Source organism: Rattus rattus, chromosome 18 (assembly GCF_011064425.1).
Source record: "Rattus rattus isolate New Zealand chromosome 18, Rrattus_CSIRO_v1, whole genome shotgun sequence".
Taxonomy (NCBI): Eukaryota; Metazoa; Chordata; class Mammalia; order Rodentia; family Muridae; genus Rattus; species Rattus rattus.
The window spans coordinates 19,030,428-19,038,626 of record NC_046171.1 but is presented as its reverse complement, the minus strand read 5'-3'; the positions used below and the strand labels follow the sequence as shown (position 1 = coordinate 19,038,626).

The 8,199-nt window shown below is 45.0% G+C and overlaps 1 pseudogene; it reads right to left on the bottom strand.

Annotated features, from left to right (window-relative positions):
* Positions 1 to 6,336: 6,336 nt before the first annotated feature.
* Positions 6,337 to 6,802, bottom strand: LOC116887649 (annotated as a pseudogene).
* Positions 6,803 to 8,199: the final 1,397 nt, after the last annotated feature.

Sequence of the window (8,199 nt, the reverse complement as noted above, 5' to 3'; positions counted from 1 at the left end):
GCTCTGAAAGAGGCTACATTGTTCTGGAAATGGGGAAGGGACCATTGTCCAAGCTATACTTAAACCTCTATAAGCAGAAGAGACATGGGTATTCCTCCAGATATGAAGAAGGACACTATCCCTGCACCCCTATCACCTTTTATTTGAGCATGCTATGACCCATTTTGGATTTCTGTGCCCCAGAACTGAAGTCCCTAAGTTTGCATCATTTTACAGGTGATGCAGAGCTGATGAAGGCTAGAGGAAGAGGGGTATAATCTCGATTGTGAGAGGTGCCGTTTCCATGGTCTCCTTTTCCTCAAACCAACATCCTGTCACTGTTGCTCTAATCACACCTCTTTTCCACAAGCAGCAATCATCCTGCCCGTTAGAATTCCATAGGCACTCGAACACAGTCATTTTATTGCACGTTTATTTAATCATTCAACGTGTGTATAAGTGAGTGGGCGAGTGGAACTCAGAGGTCAGTTTTCCCCTTCCATCTCCTGGGTCTTTGATTAGTGTTGACATCAAGGGCCTTCACCCTCCAGGCCATCCTGCCAGCCTCCATTAGGCCTTTTGAACCACTGGTTTCTACCACATTTAATACGTCCACTTGACAACGTGCTCCGTAGTAACTCTCTTAGTCACAGGTTGGGCTTACTGTTACTTAGGAACACCATGGAGTTGTACCCACTGGAAGCACTCCAAGCTCCAAACTCCAAAATCTGAATCATCCGCTTGTGTTATAAAGTCAACAGTCACTGACTGGCCTTGCATCAGTAGACCCAAACCTTTGACCTGCCTTTCCCGTCTGAGGTGAAGAGAAAATGACAAAATGGTTATCCAGCTTATCTGTTTGGCATTGCTGCAACAGAACACTTGAGATTCGGTTACTTAACATGAGGAGAATGGCTACTTGGCTCAGAGTTCCAGAGGCTGAGACATACATTATTGAACTGTCCCTTCCAACCAGGCCCTTCTGCTTTTTAAAACATTGGAATACAACACGTCACAAGAGGACACACCTAAGAGAAGAGGAAAACCAAGTCTGGTTCGCAACAAACCCACTGTCAAGCTGATGAATCCACTCCCAGAATGGCACATCTACTCATGAGCAAAGCCTCCTCATGACCTGGCTATCAGTAGCCACTTGGTAAAGATCCTGCCCCTAAAAACTAACAGTGGGGATCAAGATTCCAGTAAATATGAGGGAGCAGAATGTTCCTGAACAGTGCAGAGATATGAGGCAGAGGGCTAGAATATGGGGCCTTGTACATTGTAAGCAAGCACCCTACCACCAAGCTACATCTCAGCCCAGGAGACCCCAGCACTTTGGTTTGTTTGAGATGGGGTTTCTCTGTGTAGCCCTGGCTGTCTTGAAACTCACTCAGTAGACCGGGCTGACTTACATGTCTGCTTGCCTCTACCTCTGCCTACACATTGAAGATGTGTAGCACCACTGCCTGGCCAGACCCTGCGCTTAGAAAAGTAACCTTGTTAATGTGCTCACCATCTCTTATGCTCTCTCTCCCTTTCTTTGACCACCAAGCCTCCTAGAGAAACGCTCTGACCTCTTTGTATCCTGGGCAACTGACTGCTTTGCCTGCTTCGGCCCGCTTTGAAGCTCTACCTGAGTCACTGCTTCATGACCAACCTCAACGATGATTTTCAGCTGTGCTTTGGCCTCTGTGGCATTTGATTGTGAGCCAGGCCTCCTTTGAAAGTCCCCACCCTTTTGACAGCATGACATATCACTCTCCTTTCCCATGGTCCTTCGCCCCCTTACAGCTCCATGTCACCTCCTGGGATAGATAACCTCATGATCTGGGTTCCCTTGCCCACAAAGTGGGTGTGTTACAAGAGCCTGTCCTTGGCTTTTTCTTCTCCGTTGCTTTGCCTGATGCTTTAGATGATCTTGCCTCTACCCACAACTTAAATCATTATCTCTCCTTTTATCTCAGTTTCCAGAGCCGGCCCCCTCTGACATCTAGCCCGGCATTCCATCCTCCAGCTGAACATCTTGGGCTGGACTGTCTCCACTTGGCAAGGAAAACTGTCTCCTCTCCACTCACATGGAAAGAAGAGCTCCCTCAGTTTTAGCTGAGGACCGGAGAGGCAGACACGTCCAGCACCGATGTGGCGTTAGCCCTGTTTGCAAGAACTAGTGGTTCTGACAGCACGAGAAGTGGGGAAGGGGGAAGCTCATGGAGAATGTGAAGTGTGGGCACAAGTCAGCTGGAGCAGAAAAACACACCTCATAGTTTACGTCGCTGCCCAGTGACTAACCATGAGCATGTTTTTACAAACTGCCGATCTATTCATTTTTCTCTTGCCGATGGTTTCAAAAGAGACACTATAATTTATCCCACCCCCCACCCCCTTTTCATTCCACAGTCTCCTAGATTGTCCCGTGGGGATCATCCCCTGGGACCTCTGGAGATGAACATGTAGCCTGTTCCTCCCTTTCAAACAAGACACTTACATCTGTTTTCTCTCGTTTGATTAAGAGCCTGGGGTAGTGGGTCACAACCGTCACTCTGGCAAAAAAAAAAAAAAAATGGATTTAGTTGGAAACCATACACACACCCCAAAAAGAGAAAGAAACACAAAAACTGAAAACCATTAGAAATTGCCCATTTTCATACAACCCAAAGCCATTGAACATGATCGGCAAGAGCCCTTTGGGCAGAAAGCACACCAACAGACGGTGAGGGATGCTCTTTGTAAAGATGTCCAAAAATGACCAACTACAATTAAACAACAGCCCCCAACCCCAGCAACCCTCAGAACAGGTCCGAGAGGCGGGGAGAGATACTTCTGTGTGTTTTGGTGCGCTCTAAAGCGTCTGCTTCAGAGGTATGGAGCAACACTGGTTCGGCGAGATTCCCGATATGAATGCCGGGAGTTCTTATGGAGAGAAGGCAAGGGAAGCTTGAGCCTCTGCCAGAGTGCAGGTCCTGGGGCCCTGTGAGTCTGAAGTCCTGGCACACAGCGTGTTTGTAATGTGTACCTGAGAAAGCAGAAGGAGGCAGAGAGGAGAGAGAATGGAAGGAAGGAAGCTAGAAGAATTCAGACAGCAACAAAGATAAGGAATGACACTCAGGCACGGCACGGTGAGGGCATTAACACGCAACTGATTGGGTCCCAGTCGGTCAGTCAATACCTTTGCTGGTTCTTAGGAACCTACTTTCTCACTCCCTGTGACACAAACCTTTAGAAACACCTCCTTTGCCTCTTGTCTGCTATAAAGAGAACCTGCCCATTGTCACCAGGCCCCATTTGCATGTAGATTTCCTAGTCATATTACTCTCGTGTCCAGGAAAACCAGAAAACTGTGTGTATGGTGTCTTGACAGAGACTGACCTCCAGCTCGTTGGTATATGATCCATTTCCTAGCCACATTTCTGTAGTGCACAATGACTTCTCAAGGTTTCCCTGATATATGCTCACCCCCTTCCTGTGCATGTATTCAATGCACTTCCTTCCCTCTCCCATACCCCGATCCTTCACACCCTCTACAGACTTCAGCATTGAAACCTGCCAAACAAAAGAATGACCAGATGTTGGCTTGGAGGGGAATCCCCAGCCTCTCAGCAGTCACCCCAGCATCAAAAATTTATTCCTATTATTGGCTAATTTTCACAGGTAGATCTTGGATGCTAAGTTCTATAGTCATATTAGTGGCTTTTTCCCACTTCCTTCCATTTTCTCTGTCCTCCATCCCTTTACCCTTTCTTCTCTCCTCTCCTTCTTCCTCCCCCCTCCTCAGCCGCCCATCCCGTGTCTCATCTATCCCTGTGAGATGATGCAGCAGGGGTCCATTTACCTGAGATTTTCACCTTTTCTAGGATTGGGTACACCTCCTGAGCCTTAGGCAATGCCCTGTCTACCTCGATACTTCATGGCCAGGAAAGGGTCCACAGAAGAGCCAGCCAGTCTAACTGCAGCTTTGTGTGACCTATACATGCAAAATTCCAACATGAAGAACGGAGGTCAGCGTTGAAGACCAGTAGGGCCTATCTTCAAAGGATCCAGCCTCTGATTCTAGTTTATATCGACAGCAGCGTGATCTCGGATTAGGAAGAACCCCCTTTGAGGCTTATGTCTTCTTCAGTGCAGTGGACAAAGGTGTAATTTTCCACTAACAACACAGGGCTTCTATGAAATTATAAATAACGTAAAAGCAAGTTCGTTGTAAGGAAAGGCACGGGTGGCTATTAGAAGGGGTCCGTCTTCTCGCTTTTCGGAGCTTTTCTTTTGCAGAGCTTCTCCCACATTCCGCTCCCGGCTTAGGGTTCCCAGGATCCCGCAGGCTCTAGGCTCCCTGCTACCTCCACCATTCAGCGTGCATAGGAGAAAACACTGGCAAAGGCAACATGCTGAATCTGGGATGTGATTATTCTTTTAAAATTCAATGGAGCTGGAGAGAGGATGGCTCAGTTACGAGCATCTGCCGCACTTGCAGAGGACCCAGCGTGGGTCCCCAGCACCCGTTTGGGGTGGCTCGTAACTGCCTGTAACTCCAGTTAGGAAAGGGGTGCCTTCTTCTAGTCTCTGCAGTACCCAAATTCACATGGTATATATACATAGACTCAGGCACATAATATAGCAAATAAATAAATCTTTAAGTATTCATGTAGGAATAGTTATGAGCCCATTGTTACGGCTAGCTTACATTTTCTTATCTTTCTTTTTAAAAAAGTGATGAGAATTACTTATTTTTAAAACCAACGTGTTAATGTTCCTTGATTTTATTATCTTTTTTTCCGGAGCTGGGGACCGAACCCAGGGCCTTGCGCTTGCTAGGCAAGCGCTCTACCACTGACCTAAATCCCCAACCCTGATTTTATTATCTTAATGATATATAAACAACAACAAAACCAAACAACCAAACAACCCCACACCCCACACCCCCAAAAAGAAACAAACAGAAAACTGGTTCCTTTTGGTTTTGGAATAGATTTGTCCTCCACAATCCTGCCTGTGCCTAGGTCTCCGGACTCGACAGCACCGTTATTCACTTTAAAATAGAGACAAAAAGCCCACCCTTTCTCTTCTAGACTCCCAATTCTTCCTGGACGTTTTTTGCCAGAGTCTGTCCAATGAGGACAGAGTAGAGGTGGGATTGGAGGTGGGAACTGAAAAGGGCAAACCCGGGAAGAAGATCTGCCTGCATTTCTTATGGGGTTCGTATAATTATTAACACAAGGGGAAGGGGCAAACAGCGGGATGATAAGAAGGACATAAGAAAACCCTGGAATGAAAAAACGCTGTTGCTTGGGCTGGAACTGTTCTCGAGCGTAACAAGTGAGAAGACCCAAAGAGAGCGAAGATTGGAGGCACGGGAAGGACACCACACGATGGTCACTGGCCCACGGAGCTGATGCCCGTGCTCACTTGGGACGTGGTGTGCGGTGTTTGGTCCACACTGCATCTCCAAGTACACAGAGATGCCCTTGGTAAAATCTCACTAAAATCATAAAAGCACGCTGATGCGGAGGGAAAGACCATGCCCTGGGTAAATCTCCTCAAATGGGAGAATAAGTCTGCATGATACGGAAGAAAGGAAAGGGCCCGGGCAGAGTCAGCAGAGGCCCCCGCAATGACGTCACAACTACAACTACTGAGCAGACTCAATAGAGGGAGATTTGGTTGTGCCTCCCCAATTAATAGATCATTTCTCCATAATTAATAGATTTCTCCACAATTAATAGATCGTTTCTATTATCTTCCCTGGGTGTTGAGCATGTGTTTTTGAGTCAGTTCTTATCTCCCAACCATGTGAGAAATTGAACTCAGCTCCGGAGGCAGTAAGCATCCTCACCTCTTAAGCCATCTCACCAGCTTGCACCCGAGGGTCTAATCCATCCTCCTGAATTAATACAGACAGATGGAAAACCAGAAAAATGGGAAAGTTAAGGCTCAGTTCAGGTGACCCAGAAAGTAACACCAGAACTTGGTTTTGAGACCAACCATACATTAATGTATATATGCATTTATAACTAATGATTTTGCCTAATTTAGCATGGATTATATAGCATGTAAAGTGAATGTAACTTCAAATAACTTTTATCCAAGTTCGCCCTAGAGTTTCATTATGGTATTGATATAATGCTACCGAGCTTGCCGGAATAGACTACTCATGTTGTTAAACCTGCAGACTTTCTTTAATATGTCAAAGTACATCCATCTCTAATTCCTAAATACATGTTACAATTCATTGACATTTTAAAGGCTTAATGACAAAGTTTGGGGAAGGAAAAGATCAAGTTTCTTTTACAATCTGGATACAAAATAACTTGAGGAAAGTCAAGAGAATTCAGTAGAGTCTCAGCCGGAAGTCAACAGGATTCACTACGGCCTCAGCAAAGACAGTTCCCTATTGGGAGGAGCTGTGGCTATGACCAGATGGTTCCCTGTTTGGAACTTCCGTGACTGAAGGGTCATGAAATCATCAGTGCCCTTCCTGTACTCGATATCTAGGTCTTTTAAGAGCCACAAAAACAACTGCAAAATTGAAGTTGTGTGCCTCTCTTTCTGGCTTCTGGGTAGACGTCTTACTAAACTAGTCAGTTTTTTTTTTTTTCAAACTTGGCATCCAGTGTAGTAGATCTGCAGCTCGATCCGGGTGTTCCCGAGGGTGAATTTGTCCATTCAACGGTGGTGGCCAAGGTGAAGATCCATGGAAGGAGAAAGCAGATCTTCTCGAGGCTTCTCCAGCTCCTTCTTAGTATCCCCCTGGGTAACGGGAGATTCCACAGCCATCTTCCCCTTCATTAGGGAGATGCTCGCCCTAACCTCTGACCCCTGCAGTGAGCATCAGCTGATCGGACTAGACTACTTATTTTTGACATTTAAAATGCCCCGCGTTGTAAAACTAGTTCAGTTTCAGAGACAGCAAATCTAAATTAACTGGGCCCAGAGGTTGAAGGAAGGAACTTTGGGCTTCTGACAGAATAGCTCAAATTTTTGAAGGAAAGCCAACATGCATTTGCATTCTGCATTCAGTGTAACAAACAACAGAAATCACAGTTTATATCCACTTCCCTTTATTAATTTGCTTTTCCGAAGTCAGTCATATGTTGATTCCCTCCCACCCTCTGTTTGTTTTTGCCCCTGGGACGGGTGCCTGACCACAATGAAGGCACAATTGGAAGACGTAAGAGGGCTGATTTGAAAATGTCACAAATGTTGTTAATAAGCTCCCATTGACATAAGAGATTTATTAATTAATCCTGCAGGCAATCAAGTTCACCGTGCTGAGGGCTTTGTTTTGTAGGGAATAAATGTAAATGGTGAAAAAGGCAGATAAAAGACGTATCTGAATATTTTAACTTTAAAATGAAGTAGCAAGAAATGTAAATCTCACAAGAGAGTTGCCAAGATATGTAGGCCTTTATATGCTACCCCCTCCTCTCGCCCCCAAGCTGAACAGCTCTGGGAAGAAAGCCTTTAGTCATAGAAAGTTTTCTTATTCAATGATCTCAATTCCATGCTAAATCTTCAGCTATAATTTAATCTACACACATCACAACAAATTTATTTTAAAAATTAAAAAAGAGAACAAAGTTTTCATGTTCCGTAAGTCTTTTGGTCTATGCTAAAAGATTATTTTTGTAACTGATGTTAAATTGATTTGGTTCACACAGTTGCTCTCAAGCAGATCAGAATAACTCCTTTCAGAATGCACATACACACACAACAAAACACAAAGATATAAAAATAAATGGCTTATTTTGGGGGGAGGTGGGTAAGGTGCTAGCCGGAACTGCAGTAGATGAACTTTTCCATTGCATACCTGCTGTCTAGCATAAATACCTTTAATCATGTCTGGTCTATAAATCAAATTTATCCTTAGGAAATTCCTTTGTCATACAATTACTTCACCGGTATTTCATTCATCATCATCAATAACAACAACAAAAATAGTTGGGTGATTCTCTGAGACACCACTCAGTCAATCTTTTAGTTTTCTTTCTGTTACTGTGATAACGCACTCTGAAACAAAGCAAGAAGGTAGGAAAGAGATTATTTGACTTGTATTTCCAGGTTACTGTCCCAGGTTACAGGGAGATCAAGGCAGATGTTTGAAGGGGTCACCTCTCATCCACAGTCACAACTGTGAGACATGAATGCATCCATGGTGACTGGTTTTGCTTCATCTAGCTTTCTCCTATCGTGTAGAGCCCAGGAGACCCTAAGTAGGGAATTGTGTCA